This window comes from Aricia agestis, chromosome 16 (genome assembly GCF_905147365.1).
Source record: "Aricia agestis chromosome 16, ilAriAges1.1, whole genome shotgun sequence".
Classification (NCBI taxonomy): domain Eukaryota; kingdom Metazoa; phylum Arthropoda; class Insecta; order Lepidoptera; family Lycaenidae; genus Aricia; species Aricia agestis.
The window spans coordinates 7,150,261-7,167,261 of NC_056421.1; the positions used below are offsets into that span (position 1 = coordinate 7,150,261).

Here is a 17,001-nt window from a genome sequence, read left to right on the forward strand (position 1 = left end):
TGCGACCAAACTACGTTGGTTCGCCATCTGCCTACGAAATACGAATTAACTTCTCTGATAGTACAATATAAATAGAGAGCGGCTCGTTGTAAATAGAATTTTCTAGTGCAATTAAGGAAGTAGATGGTAGAATGTAGACTAACCTGTTTCAACACTTTCTGATAAAATGCTGAATAGGCCAGTATTCACAGCTTTTTTGGCAGATTCTCCATACTTCATCTGTCAAGTTAAGTGGTGGATAGCCTATTCGGCACTTATCAGGAAGTGGTGAAACAGGCCTTAAGAAAAATATTAGTATGTAATATGTAACAACTAACAACTAAGATCCAACCATCTACAGTAGTATGTTGCTGCCAAATGCGTTGTGCCGATATTCGTTCATCGAGCAGGAACCGAAATTTTTCTCCATGAAAAAAACTTGCCAATGCCCTGGACTCAATACCCCTTACTAATAAACGCTGTACTTATAAGCTTTGAATAGTTATACAGTGTTTTGTCTTCTTCAATCCAATTTAAAATGTCACTTGTGTGACAGGAACAAAACACTGTATAACTATTCAAAGCTTATAAGTACAACGTTTGTTAGTAAGGGGGTAAGTATCCAGTATCTCCATATCAGATTTAATCAAAATCGGTTTAACTGATTAGACGTGAAGAGGTCATTGACAGACATACAAAATGGCATATCAAAATGACACATACCTTCATAATAAATAATAATTATAGTATGTATTTACTTGATGAAATTAACCCCTGAAATGAACCGACAATATTGCGACTTTGTAGGAACACAATTCGAAAGCGTTTGCGAAATTCGGATAAGCCAACACTAACCCGAATTTCAGCGGAAGTTCTAGATTATAATTGCCTAAAATCGCAATATTGATTATGAAAAGCTAAAATTGTGGTATAATCAGTGCGTTCCACTTGCAACAGAATAAATTCGTTACGCACGAACATACAGACAGTTTGTAGATGTTTACTGACAGCACCTTTATGTCGAGGACGTAAGGTTTAAATTCCGAGGTAAAATAACTGAATTATGGCAACGCGCGCAACGGTCTGCGGTAGGGTCTGTAACATATAAACCCGCAAACGCGGTGGTAATGGGGTCATTATGACCCTCTCGATCTTCAGAGGTTACTTAGAACTACGAAGCCGATTATGGGTTATGGTCTCTTAAGACTAGGGAATGCAAATCTCGCGAGATTGGGGATGAAGCGAGATTCCGCGAGTTTATGAATACAATACCGCGAGATCTCGCCAATTTCGAGATCTCGCGAGCTTAGCAGTTTGGTGGGTTTTTTTCAAATAATCACAATATTTGAATAATTTACGAAAAAAAGTAATAAATATTATAAGTATTATAAGATTGCCATTCATTTTCACGATTTTTTAAAATTGAATTTTATGCATCAATTAACATAGTTTGACGTATCTGTCTATAATTTTTAAGTAGTAAACTTTGACATAAGTTTAAGTACATATCTACTATATCTATCAAATAAAAAATGAAAGAAATAGCTAGTCTTCTCTTCTAATGTGCGCTTTTATAATTTTGGACGTGGCGGTAATATCGTGCACGTCCGCGGTAAAACGATAACATAGGGAAGTACAATGTATGGAAATATATGAAGTAGTTTTTAAATTTCCGTCGACGATAACTTTTTAACGTGCACGTTAGAGGACATCATGACGACGTCTACACTTCTGAACCGCACAAAACGTTCGCGGTGCGTAAAATCAAAAGGGCATTGAACGTACCCAACGATTTATCGTGGAAGCCGGCATCCACGAAAACGTGACGTCCAGAATTATAAAAGCGCACATTATCAAACACAAATCTTTTAGTAATAAAACAGTTCTTTTGTAACTAACAAAACAACGAGAAGTCAAAATTCAGGACCTAGTTGAAAATCACAGGGCACAGTTGCTTAGGCCAGCTTCTCTTTGTTTTAACTCCGTGATCGCAACTCCGTCCGTGTCAGTGCGCGCTTCGAATAAGACGTTTTCATGCTCAAGTGCAATCTCGTCAAATCGCGAGATCTCGCCTTTTTTTCGTCCGAGATCAATCTCGCTAAAAAAGGCCGAGATCTCGCGAGAGCGAGATTGCATTCCCTACTTAAGACCTTATAAGTCGCTGTTGAGCATTTGTGCATTAACTCACAAAAATTTGGTGTTGAGTTATGTATGCATGTTTTAAATAATCTAAATTCTAAAGAATATGAATGCATTCATAATTCAATACGTATTTCTTTAGTAGGATGATACACAATCTGCTTAACAGTTATAGCACAGAGTACTATAATACTGGCGTAAGTTATAGTAAGCTAGGAGTTTCTGGAAATTTCATATTTAACAGTTGGTAATTAATTACAAAAGATAACTGCAACTTGCGAGAACTGCGAACTCTGCGAAAAAACTTAATGCCCCAAATGTCAAAGAGCTTCAAACTTAAGATGTTATTTTGCAGTGTGGCCGTCAATTTGGCCACACTTTACCTCCACTTGGTAACTCTTTTGCTTTTTCATTTTCTACCTAGAGCTGTGTTATAAAAATTGACCCTGAAGAACGTAGAACTCGTCTGGCTTCAAAAGTCAACGACAACCAACGCTTTATCATAGGAGTTGTATATAATATTCAATAGAATTCTGATTAAATATTCTGACGTATCACATAGCTACAAAAAGCCCTGCTGTTCAGCAGGGATTTAAAACTCCTGTTAAAAAACTCAAAAACCAAAAGTAATACCAATTTATTAACATCAGGAGCGTTCACAGTACCAACAACACTATTTTTAATTGAGTGTTTCAGGAAATCTCCTTCGTATTAACTTTCAAATATTAGTTTGCATTCAAGACAAGGTTTCGTAATTAATTTATAACAATTACGCGCACGCGATCCACGTACTTGACTATTTAACACCGTTTATAGGTACTGGTTAAATTTAACTTCTGTGGTTTATATTTAACGGTATCTAAAAAAGAAATAAATTCCGTTAAAATATATAGTAAATACATAAACTTATTGAGTAACAAGCTTCATAACAAGCGATGATTTCAAATTATCTATACTTATCAGACAATGTTTGGCAAAAAGATGACTAATTTACATAAACCACAGAAGTTAAATTTAACCAGTACCTAACTGGTTAAATTTAACTTCTGTGGTTTATATTTAACGGTATCTAAAAAAGAAATAAATTCCGTTAAAATATATAGTAAATACATAAACTTATTGAGTAACAAGCTTCATAACAAGCGATGATTTCAAATTATCTATACTTATCAGACAATGTTTGGCAAAAAGATGACTAATTTACACAAACTGACAAGGACTTTGTGGTGGAAGGACGACATTATTTATATACTTTAGATGTATTTTATCACTTTTTAACATTTATTTTATTTATTTTTAACTTAAAGTTATTTTATGGGTCTATTGCCTGAATTAAACGATTATTTATTTATTTATTTATTATTATGGTGGACCGTGGATGCCCTTTTACTTTGTATACAAGCATCATACATAAAGTGGTACTTTGCAAACCGGCTACTTTACAATGCCCTTTCGTCTGCAGTCTGTACAAGCAAAAACTAACAAGTTATTACTGAAATATCAAAAATGGACCCAAAAAACTCTGAAGTAGGGAATTTAACGTTTTTTGTCACCACATGCCATGTCTACTACTACAGTAAGACGTGTCAAGTCATTAATATCTGAAGCGCAGCGGTCGTTCACACTTCCTGACGCGATTAACACGACGGCTGTTCGCGTTGTATAAGGCGTGACACTAGATACTGAGTTAGAATTTAGAATTAGAATCAATATTTTAGTAAGCTTGGGCCTCTTTACTCTTACCTATACAGGGCTGAAAGGGTCACTGCTTCTCAGCCCAGGATTCAGGTCCATAGAGGCCCTACAGATTACGTAGGTACATTACGGCGAAATTAAAGTGGCCTACTCTCATAAATGCTGCTGAGTCTGCTCCTACGTTTCTATGGAAAATGTCCCAACATCATTAATTTGCTTAAAAAATATATATCTTTCAGCGCTGCTACATTGACAGATAACTCTATTTTTTTTAAATGAAATAAGGTGGCAAACGAGCCAACGGGTCACCTGATGGAAAGGAACTTCCGTCGCCCATGGACAATCGCAGTATCAGAAGAGCTGCAGGTGCGTTGCCGGCCTTTTAAGAGGGAATAGAGTAATAGGGGAGGGTAGGGATGGGAAGAGAAGAAAATAGAGGAGGGTAGGGAAGGGAATAGGGTAGGGGATTGGGCCTCCGGTAAACTCACTCACTCGGCGAAACACAGCGCAAGCGCTGTTTCACGCCGGTTTTCTGTGAGAACGTGGTATTTCTCCGGTCGAGCCGGCCCACTCGTGCGTAAGCATGGCCAGTTAATAACTATATAATTATGGGACACATGTACGCACCTAAAATCTGTTTAATAAGTTTTGTTCCACCCTGTGTATGAATTTTAATAACTATAAGCTAGGGCAGGGATGGCGAACCAATGGCACGCGTGCCATTGCTGGCACGCGATGAAATAATTTCGGCACGTCACTGATTACGAGATTACAAGATAAGATACAAGATTTTCTCAGTTCAAAGATTTATCAGAAACGGTCAAGTTTATTATGTACCCAGATGTAACGACCTTTCATACACTGAACTTCTCCCAGTTCGATTGGTTGGAAATTGAAGATTTTGAAATGCAGCTGATTGATTTCCAATCTAGTTCAATTTGGATACAAAAATTCATAGACATGAGAAAAGAATTAGAGTTAATTGAAACAGAAAGATTGACCAGTAATATGAGTAAAGATGCCAATAATAAAATTTTAGAAACCTGGAATGCGTTGCCAGAAACATTTAATTGTTTAAAGAAGCTGGCTCACGCTATTCTAACTGTATTTTCATCAACATATGCCTGCGAGTCATTGTTTTCAGAGATGAATAACATCAAAGACTCTGTTAGAAATCGACTGACTGATGAATCAAGTTCAGCATGCATTCTGCTAAAAGTAACATCGTACAACCCCAATATAAGTCAATTATCGTCCAATCTGCAACAACAGAAGTCGCACTAATTTTTAATTGCTCTTGTAATTGTATTTTTGGTAAATATAGAGCTTTGAGTTGATATTGTTTTTTTACATTATTTTTCCACTAATCACAAAGTCAAGAATATTTGATGGCACGGCTGCGACGTCATTAAATATTATTCCAGAAAATTGGCACGTATACGCATAAAGATTCGCCATCCCTGAGCTAGGGCAAAGTAAAATTAGGTAACCCTTAAAATGTTAAGCGAGCAAAACGATGATAATAAAGAGTAGCTCAGAACACGTCTTGTCAACATCAGCCTTCAAAATTCATAGTAATAAAATCGATACATAGGTTTTTATGTACTTACAATGCCACGGTCCGAGTATTGGCAGAACGGCACTATTGACAGGAAGTACAGTTTAACCGATACAGTTATAGCTTATAGCTATAGAATTTTAAATTTTAATTAACAGTTTATTCAATGGAGAAATGCCAATTAATCAGAGTTAAATTATATGCAATCAGTAATCACTAAGGTCACACGTATACACAACACGGACACAACCTCATTCTCTGGATATATTAGTTTTACATTTGGAGAATTAAAAAAAAAGTTTAAACTACAATAATTTATATTTTTGAGGTAAATAATAATAATTTGCCTATTTTAACCCTCAGTATTATGTGCTAAATTGTTTTGTGGTTTCCATAACTTTTGTTTGTTTGTAAAAAGAATGGCAAAAACCTGGCAGAACAAGTCTATAATTAACTTTATTATCATTAAACACTGAAAAACTACATTTCCCACACAGTAACATATCTTTTTACTTAGAAAAAATATGTAAAAGGCCTCGGTCGACCAGGTACAAGTGTATCAAATGCAAATGATTAGTAATTGCTAAGTACAAGAAAACTCAGTTCCTGCTCCATGAGTTCGAGTTCTTATGTTCCGTACCCAAAGGGTAAAAAACGGAACCCTATTACTAAGACTTCGTTGTCTGTCTGTCTGTCCTTCTGTCTGTCTCCAGGCTGTAACTCAAGAACGGTAATAGCTAGAGAGTTGAAATTTTCACAGATTGTGTATATATGTTACCGCTATAACAACAAATACTAAAAATAAAATAAATTAAATATTTAGGGGGGCTCCCATACAACAAACGTATTTTTTTGCTATTTTTTGGCTCAATATTAATAATGGCAATAGGTAGGCACTTGAAATGTTCACAAAATACTCGATTTTATTTATACTTATCTATATTTCTATTACTATTTTAACTTTATTTTTTTTTCACGGGCAAAAGGCCCACCACACATTCCCACCACTGCAACTCCTGTGTCGCCAGGAACAGTGGTAACCAACCACGAAAACCCTTTGATATGATCTCAGGGATGCCCGAGGGACAAGCTAAATCTGTCTTGGGACCCGCAACGAAATTAATCAGAAGTAGGAGATCGAAGCAGAGAGTAGATTTAACTCTCTGCTTAAAAGTACCTACTTTTTAACACACTAATAATAATTTCATAATAAGGATAATTTTCATTCAATTTTCCATACTGAAAGATTCAATAACAGTTCATAAAAGATAATAATAGCACCTTTAAAAATATTGCCCATAAAATATAATTATACATTATTAAATTAATTATTAAATTTGTCATCGTCTTTTATGTGCCGAATTTTATACCATACAAAAGCCTATTTACGAAGGTTTCTTGAGCAGAGTTTATCTTTCCAATTTTGTTTTTGATCGGTTAACTTTTTGACGTTATTTGTAAGAAACCAAAAACGCTCCAGTTTCTGTCACATTACATCGAAAACCAAGCATAAAATATGGAGTCTAAATACGTTGAGATCAGAGATATTCAACCTTCTCGAAATATTCTTTGATGAGCCGCCGGTAACTGATATAGTAGCTAATATAGTATATGCTGAGGTTGTAGCGCGGCATTCCTCGCAAGTATCAACATACAACATACAAGACGGACTCAAGACTCAGTTGGAAAGTAGCTAAGCGAGCAATCGGACGTGCAGTGTTCAGTGTTGTTTGACAGTTCTCTTTGGATTTTTCGGATTTCTATTTTGATTGATGTAAGTTTTTTTTTATAGTAGAATTATTTGAGGTTTAAGAATATTTGTTATGACCTAATAAATGTTTTATTTTCGACGGTTAGTATTTAAATTGAATCGTGTTTCATAGAAATATTTTGATTTGGTTTTACATTTTTGGTTTCGTCTGGAACAAACGACACTTATCTTATATCTTATCCTTTATATTTTTAGCCGTAAAGCGACAAATTAAACAACAAAAATAATACCAATCAAACTTAAGGATTGGATTAAAAAATTTAGTCTCTATCTAAAATATAATATAGAGAACTAGGACCACAAAAACTGTACCAAATATGGTTTTAAATTCTAGATTCCAGTTTCGCACCGTCCCTATACTATTCGGTAATAGTTAATAATATGAAAATATGAAAATGCAAATAAGATGAAGCTTATTAGTTTCGTTTGTATAGTACAAAAAAATTAATATGCTAATTTACATGAAAAACAGATTCATTTTACAAATGTAAGAGTTAAAAATAAAATTTTAATACAATATCATTATATTTTAATAGCAGAACGTTAGTTTTTCACAACATATTATAACAATCACGTAGGTACGTGATTTTAGAAATCACGTATAGATATAGAAACCTTCAATTTACAAATATTTACATTATTTCATACTCTACTTAATATTCTTTATTGGCTTTAGTAGCTATTTATGTTCTGGTATATAAATATTATAAACTTCTAAGTTTATTCCTGGCCTACCAATGTTATGTACAGTGTACTCAATACATATTACATGCTAATGTGAACCTCTATACTTTCTATATTTGTGCCCTTTACAACGAATATGAGGTTGTATTAATAGCAAAACCATTAAAATCTATAATATTACTAGCTGTCCCGGCAAACGTTACTTTGCCATATAAAGTATTTCGCCCGTATTATTTTATTGAAGTGACTAAATAAGTTTGTCACCATGGCAACGTACATTGCTATCCCGTCGCACAAACAATGGTCGCCGTCAGTCTCGAGTTGTAATAATTTACTATTATTTATTCAACAAATGCAATTATCAATATAAAAAGTACCCAGTAGCCGATTCTCAGACCCACTGAATATTATACATAGAGAAGTAAAGTATGGATATGGATCGGATGGTACCCCTGCCAAGCCTGCCAAGCAGAGAGCCGAGAGGACAGATTTTAAACAATATCTTTCCTTATTTAGTACGCCCCTAGCCCATCCTTAGTTTTTAAAATTCGAACCGTTATTGACCAAAGAAAGGCAAATAACAAAGCGTAGTAATAAAATATGCCATAGGCGTTTCACATTCCTTTACTACTCAAATGACGATCTCTCGGTGTATCGGCCTACATGCTACATCCATACTAATATTATTAATGCGATAGTGTTATGTATGTATGCCTGTCTATTACCTCTTCACGCTTAAACCGCTGGACCAATTTTGGCAAAATTTAGTATGGTATTCATGGGCGTACCCCCCCCCCCCCCCCCCCCGGATCATGGATTGACGTACTAAGTATATTATCTCGTACTTTTATCTATAAAAATTTAAAATTAAGAAAACGATTTTTTGCCATTTGTTGGCAATACAATATTTTTACAACAAAAATTTATTATTTTTTTATAATTTATAAACACCCACCTTATAAAAATCTGATTTGCCCCCCCCCCTGGGTAATTTCCCCCCCCCCCCCCCCTCCCCGGCCCAGAATCTGGGTAATTTGCCCCCTCCCCCGGCCCAGAATCTGGGTAATTTGCCCCCCCCCCCCCCCCGGCCCAGAACCTGGGTACGCCCATGATGGTATTGTATTTTGAGTCCTAAGATACTTTTTATCCCAAAAAAAAGTACGGTAATTTTCGCGGCGCTCTGTTGAGTTGCGGGCTCCAACTATAAAAAATCTGTAATCAATTATAAACACCCACCTTATAAAAAATCTGATTTGCCCCCCCCCCTGGGTAATTTGCCCCCCCCCCCTCCCCGGCCCAGAATCTGGGTAATTTGCCCCCCCCCCCCCCCCCCCCCCCCCGGCCCAGAATCTGGGTAATTTGCCCCCCCCCCCCCCCGGCCCAGAACCTGGGTACGCCCATGATGGTATTGTATTTTGAGTCCTAAGATACTTTTTATCCCAAAAAAAAGTACGGTAATTTTCGCGGCGCTCTGTTGAGTTGCGGGCTCCAACTACTTAGTGCTAATATTCATACCACATGCTAATACTAACTTAATACTTTCTAGATTTCATTTGTTTGTTTTTATATTACATTTTACTTTCATCTAACAATGATTTGCGAAGTCAACGGTGCATGCCACACCAATTATATACTCAGAAGCTAATCTAAGCTTGTTTAGATAATGTCTTATTTTAAAAACTTCATCTCTCAAAATCAGCACTTTCGTTTATTTTATTTTATTATTATTTTTTATTTATTTATTCCTTTATTTTCATAAATCATACAAGACGTTTGAGATATACTCTCCATAAACCACGAAGGTTTGTCCGGAGTGTATTACAATAATAATAAGAATTAAGTACATTGTCATTACAATTATTTTATACTCATTAAATAAATTAATATTTTTTATCAAACTTAACAAAACAACATAATAAACTTATTAATTATACTTACTTAAATATTCAACAAAAAATTGGTAGAATTGCAATTACTTACTTATTAACAAGAAAATAAATCTTGATGTCAGTCCTATTCATTTAGGAATTTGTTTAAATATAATGTTTTTAGCTTGTATTTAATATTTTTTTCTGTGATTTTGCTTACAATTATTGGGTCCAGATTGTTAATTAGGCGCGGTACTATATATTCGGTTGTTCTCTCTCCATAAACATTATTTGCCCTTGATATGTTCAGTTGGTTTTTAGTTTTTTGTCTTGTCTGGAAATTGTGTGTAATGTTATGTTTCTGGAGGTCGTCATCAAAGAAGTGTTCTTTTAAGATAGAATATTTGACTTTGGTTGTGATCGGAAGAACTTTACAAAATTTATACAATTCTTTTTCATTTTTGTTATATTTTTCTTTGATATCAGTTGGCACAATATTTTTCAGAATTCGAGTTTGGAGATTTTGAATTTTATTAAGGTAAGTTTTGTAGGTTCTACCGTAGCTGGATAAACCGTAACTGATAATGGAGTCAGCGAGAGCATTGTACAACATCAGTCTGATTTTAAATGGTATTTTGTTTTTAATTATGTAAATATTAGATAGAAACGCTTTAAGCCGGTCGCATATTCGTATTGTTTGAGGCAGCCAAGAGAATTTATTATCTACTAGATGTCCCGCGCGGCTTCGCCCGCGTAAATTAGGAATTTTACGGAAACCGTACATTTTCCCATAAAAATAGCTCTTATGTCCCTACTCCCTTCACTTGGTCTACTCTATATCTGTGCCAAATATTGCCATAAAAATTGCTCCAGTAGTTCGTAATTTCTAATATTTCCCCCGTTTTTCCCACATTTTCCTGAGTTTCTTCGGTCGTATTAGTCTTAGCCTATAGTCTTAGTTCTTACTCGATAAATGAGCTATCTAACACTGAAATAAGTTTTTAAATCGGATCTGTAGTTCCTCCGATTCCGTTCAAGCAAACATACTCTTCAGGTTTATAATATTAGGTAGGTATAGATTTTTTTAAATTATCGCTTGACAAACTCGAGTCTCGATCTAAAAGACTATGAAAAGTACTTACCAATAACATGGTATAATATGGTAGTGATGACGATGTTGATGATGAATGTAATTTGCATAGAAGCATATGCTTTCCGTTCTTAAAACAACGCCGAAACTCCCAAACTTGTATCTATAAAGAATCAGGAGTTCTCTCAGCACCTTCCGAACCACGGTATACCAGGTATACCTCGGTTCAAAATCTTACTTGTTGGTAGCATATGCTTAGAATACTTCTCACGAAACCGAAGTCACCACATATTTCCCTATAATTTTTGAGGAGTTCCCTCGTTTACTTATGGATCCTTCATCAGATTACCACTTTTGTGAATATAATAGCGAATTGGGATGATACCCTATATTTATGATGATACCCAAAAGAAAAATTTTGAAAATCGGTTAACAAACGACGGAGTAATCGTTGAACATAAGAAAACGAACATAACACCTCCCCCATTTTGAAAGTTTGTTAAAATTGTAGCCTATGTGTTATTATGATGTTTAAGCTATATTATTGTAAAGTTTCATTAAAATCCGTTCAGTAGTTTTTACGTGAAAGAGTAACAAACATCCATACATCTACATATACATCCATGCATCTATACATCTGTGGGATAATGCGTGGCGACGCTAAAGGAAGATCTTCCGACCGAGCGAGGTGTTATGCTCGGTCAGGCCGAAGCCCACGTGATACATTTCAGCTGTCGTATATATACCGACGCGCTCAGAAAACTTCGATAGCGCGATGCAGGAATATTAGGCGATTTGTGGGTACCGCCACACATCCAAAATTTTTCTCACCTTTTAAACCTTCCCTAGACCTCCACGAATAATTCAAGACCAAGATAAGATAAATCCGTTCAGCCGTTCTCGAGTTTTAGCGAGACTAACGAACAGCAATTGATTTTTATATATATAGATGATGAGGCCTAGGTAAGTATGTTTATTAACTATTATAATTAATATTTCTATTTCAGGGCAGTTACAGGTGCTGTTGTTTTTATGGAGGCATTGATGATCATGGCTGACTAGCTTTTTTCCGGCAGGATATTTTTTAGTGTTGTAGGGTGAACAAATTTGTACCAATTTTGTTTTGTCGGAGTTTATAACAAGTCCGTTATCATGACACCATTTGCTAATGTTGTTGAGATCTTCTTGTAATTTGGCTTTTGCGGAGGTAGGGTCTGAGTCCGAAATCATAAGACAGGTGTCGTCTGCAAATTGGAAAGCTAGACAGTATTTTAGAACATTAAGCATGTCATTGACATAGGCAATAAAATGAAGTGGTCCCATAACTGAGCCTTGAGCTGTGCCTTCTTCAGCTGTCACTTCGTCACTGATAACGTCGTTAATGTTTACATGATAAGTTCTTCCTTGCAAGTAGTCCTTACACCAATCTAGTAGTGGGCCTCGTATGCCCGTATTTTTTAATTTTTTGACTAGTTTACTGTGGATAAGGGTGTCGAATGCCCGGGAGAAGTCTATAAAAAGTGCAAAAACGTGTTTTTTAGAATTTAAAGCTAAATTAATATGATCAGTGAATTGGGATAGAAGGGAAGTTGTATTTTTATTAGGTTGGAAGCCGAATTGTTGTTTTGTTATAATGCCATGTTTTTTGTAGTATGAATGAATTTGGTCGCAGAGAAACTTCTCAACAATTTTATTTATGGAAGAAAGAAGGGTTATTGGTCGATAATTTGAGAATTCATCGTGTTTTCCTTTTTTATATACAGGACGTACGGAGCCCTTTTTGAGCTCATTGGGGTATTTACCGGTTTTAAGGCAAGTGTTAATAAGGTTAGCAATTGGGGCTGATATATTATTACCTATTCTTTTTATATCCAACACCTTGATTTTATCATGACCGGGAGCTTTATGTATTTTGAGATTTTTAATGATTTGTTTAACTACATCAGAGGTTGCCTTTTTAATGTATATACTTTTATCAGCTTTATTAAAATATTTATTTTCGTTTAGTAGTGGAGTGTTACAGCGATTTATTATTTTATTTACACAATTTTGGAATTCATTTGCGAACTTATTTGATTGTGTAGTTCTACCACATATTGTATTTACAAGTTGCCATAATTTTCTAGGATTATTGTAGTTACTTTTTATGTAGTTATTATAATATTTATTTTTATGGTATTCTAGTATTTTATGTACTTTATTTCGTATTTTATTATATTGTAATCTTAAGTATAGATTTGTTGAATCATTTTTCCATTGCCTGAATAATTTATCTCTTTCTTTACAAACTTTTATAATATTGTTATTTATCCACGGAAGTTTAACTTTAATATTTTTATTTTTATACTTTGTTTCACATGATACGTCCATCGCATTACGAAAATTTGTTTTTATAAAATCATAAATATCATTTGGGCAGGTCATGCTATTGGTGAGAGACCAATCTGTATTATTTAGTTCTTTTAGTAGGATTTCAGTGTCATGACAATATGTCTTTGTTTTCTCTTCAATTTAAATTCCTCTAACGGCTGCACTGATTACAATTATAAGTATGCCTGGTGTGTGGGGTTTTGCAATAGGAGTTTATCCATTCAATTTATTTTATATCGTTGTTGATTGGTTGCTATGTTTTACGTTTGGACTGTCAAAAAACAGCGCATGATGGTTTGTTCGCCAATCATAATCATTTAATCGTTTATTGGCAAATAATGTTCACAAAGGTACTAACATTACAAAACAGAGTGATTATAAGATATTACTTAGTTTACTGAGTTCATCCTTTTATTATGGCCGCCTCCTCAGTGAGTTGCTAATGTCAGAGTGGTTTATTATATTATGCAGCTATGTATATTGCAGGTCTGGTAATGAAATAAGGTACAGTAATATGTTAACCAAGTTCTGACATCTATGTACATCTATACATGCATACATATAAATAAAATTGGAGTGTCTGTTTGTAATATTGAAAGAACCGTTTTTTACTAAATGCATATGAATGTATATAGGGTACAGACACCAAAACAACATTTTTTACAATTTTTGTTTGTATGTCTGTCTGTCTGTTTGTTCCGGCTAATCTCTTGAATTGCTGGAGCGATTTTGACGGGACTTTTTTAGGCACATAGCTGATGTAGTAAGGAATAACTTAGGGTACTTTTTAACCGACTTCCGAAAAGGAGGAGGATATTTTTCGCTTTTTTATAAAACAACCTTAAAAAGGGGATTTTTTTCTCTTTTTTATCTTTGTTATAAAGTAGACGAAGTCGCGGGCAACAGCTAGTATCACATAAGTCCTGTATACTTTCATTCAAAATCTTTGACAAGAATAATGGAGTTTTTCTGAGTGCGCTGTTCAACTCTGAATCGCTTGCTTCAAATCCGGAACAAAAAGTACTTTATTTCGCTTCGTATTTTCGGTTCCTTCACTCGCAGACTTTATTGTCCACTAGACATTGCGTCAACAGTGATTAACCTCTACCGAAACGCGTTACGTGACAATGTATCTACTATCTAACCATTAACAATAACTGGTCAGTGGTTAGTGGTCACCGTAACGACAGGCTTCGCTTCACACTATCGCTTATCGTAGGAATGTAAGTATATTATGTAGGAAACCAATCTAAGTACATTCCTATTTTAAAACACATTTAGAAACTTTTAGAATTTAGAAACATTTAGAATATTACGTGGGAGAGCCATGCTTAGGCACGAATGGGCCGGCTCGACCGGAGAAATACCACGTTCTCACAGAAAACCGGCGTGAGTGAGTTTACCGGAGGCCCAATCCCCTACTTTATTCCCTTCCCTACCCTCCCCTAATTCCTTCCCATCCCTAACCTCCCCTATTACCATATTCCCTCTTAAAAGGCCGGCAACGCACCTGCAGCTCTTCTGATGCTGCGAGTGTCCATGGGCGACGGAAGTTGCTTACCATCAGGTGACCCGTTTGCTCGTTTGCCCCCTTATTTCATAAAAAAAAAACTTAAAAGCATGAAGCAAACTTTCATCATCTAATACATAAAATTCTCGTGTCACAGTTTTCGTTGCCATACTCCTCCGAAACAGCTTGGACCGATTCTCATGAAATTTAGTGAGCATATTGAGTAGGTCTGAGAATCGGCCAACATCTATTTTTCATACCAAAAATTATTTATATGGCAAAACAAAGTTGCCGGGACAGCTAGTTTTTAATAAGAGTTTGTATTTTTTATTATTGTAATAATTAACATCAACATTAACATTATCTTAGATTTATAATATCTATACTCTATAGCAGTGTTTCCCAACCTGTGGTCCGCGATGTCATCTTTGGACCATACATAATCCGATTTTTCTTTGCTGTTTATTTTATTACGTGGGTCCGTGAAAACTGTGCTTGTTTTCATAGGGGTCCGTGGCTGAAAAAGGTAAGGAAACACTGCTCTATAGAAATATTATAACGAGTTAAAGTTTTTTCGAATAGACTCCTAAATTAGAAGAGCATTTCAATGAGATTTGCACCTACTCTTCTCCTAGGTTCTCTTACCAAAAAAGTATACTAGAGGGCTTGTTTTAAAATAAATAGCAATTATGATACAGCATGTAAATTCTGTAAAACATTGCTAGTACTATAATAAACTTGTTTGGAAAACAAACTCGTCGTTATTTGCATACCTAAGTGTGCGGGTTCTCTCTCATAATAATTATAAAGAACGTTTAAGATTTTTTAACGTTTATCGTTATTATTATTAGAAAGATAGACACAGCTGGTTAATATTCCTGATTAAAAAAACGTGCTTGTTGTAGCTGATTCAGAAGAGATTTATACGCGAATTTAAAATAGTAATCAAATATATCAATTTATATATTCTGAAGTAAAATAATATATTTTGGGGTTCACACCAGGTGGCCCTGACAACCAGCTGACAGGCCCAATTAAAACCTTTGAAAGCAGCGCCGATAGTTACGTGGTTTCTTTTATTTTCACTTTAATTTCACGCTGTCTGCTTTTATATAATAACAACTATTTACTTTATTTCTTTACTACACGTAGGATTGTGGAGATAGACTGAAATTCACTCTATTTCTATGACATTAATAGCCTTATGCATAGTACAAAGACAAACTTAAAGGAGTCCACATTTTCAAAACTACAGAACAAAGTATGATACAACTCTACAATCTTTTACCTAAAAATATTGTAAAGTTGTATAATACTTTTTGTCTTCGTACTATGCATAAGGCTATTAATGTCATAGAAATAGAGTTAATTTCAGTTTTCAGACTCCAAAGGACTTAATTAATATAGAAGCAAATTGAAAGCTTTAATATTGTCACTAATAATATTACTAACTCTACACCAGTCCTCCTAAAACTTTCTTCAAGAAGCTCCCCTAACATAACTTCAAATATTTTACTTGCTATTTTAGCTACATGCTTTCTTAATCTCAATAATTTTCACCGTAATATTTCCACGATGCATCTGATTATTATCAGAGGTGGTCAAGTAGCGTTTCTCTAACTCCGTTACACCACTCTATTCATATTATTAGACATGACAAATTATTTCATTTTCTGCGACATAGAAATACTCGTTAAAATGTCACCCCGCATAACATAATTAATTAACGGCGATTGTGAGAATGACTTTTATGATACTACATTTATCAAGTTGTGAAATATGAATAGAAATATTATCCATTATAGTGAAAGAGCCCTAGAACAATTTTTTTGTGATTAACAAGCTAATTTTTTGTGAGACATTTTGATAAGACGAACAACATTTTTATTTTCGAAAAATCTCGAAAGTGGTACAGCAGCTAACAGAGATAGAAAGGATTTCATACTTTGACTTGATGGTCCAAAATATGGATTGTTTTATTTGTAGATCAAGGTTACCCTTAAATTATATAACTATTAACCTACCAATATACAAAAAATCAGCTGGTTAGGGTTCCGTTTTAGGGTACAGTAGTCAACCAAGTTTTGTTGATTACAGAACCCTAAAACGGAACCCTAACCAGCTGTTTTTTTTGTATATTGGTAGGTTAATAGTTATTTAATTTAAGGGCCTGTTTCACCACTTTTACCACCAATTAACTTGACAGATCAAGTATGGAGAATCTGTCAAAAAAGTTGTGAATAGCCTATTAGGCACTTTATCAGAAAGTGGTGAAACAGGCCCTAAAAGTAACCTTGTCCTACAAATAAAAATCCATATTTTAGGACCATCAAGTCA

At 34.8% G+C, this 17,001-nt stretch overlaps 1 protein-coding gene across 1 annotated transcript in view; it reads left to right on the forward strand.

Annotated features, from left to right (window-relative positions):
• The first annotated feature begins 7,063 nt into the window (after positions 1-7,063).
• Positions 7,064-17,001, forward strand: part of LOC121734941 (estradiol 17-beta-dehydrogenase 2) — a 66,926-nt gene continuing 56,988 nt past the window's right edge. The window contains exon 1 of the mRNA XM_042125587.1: positions 7,064-7,145. The gene's annotated coding sequence lies outside the window, so the exon portion shown is untranslated. The remainder of the gene's footprint in view (positions 7,146-17,001) is intronic.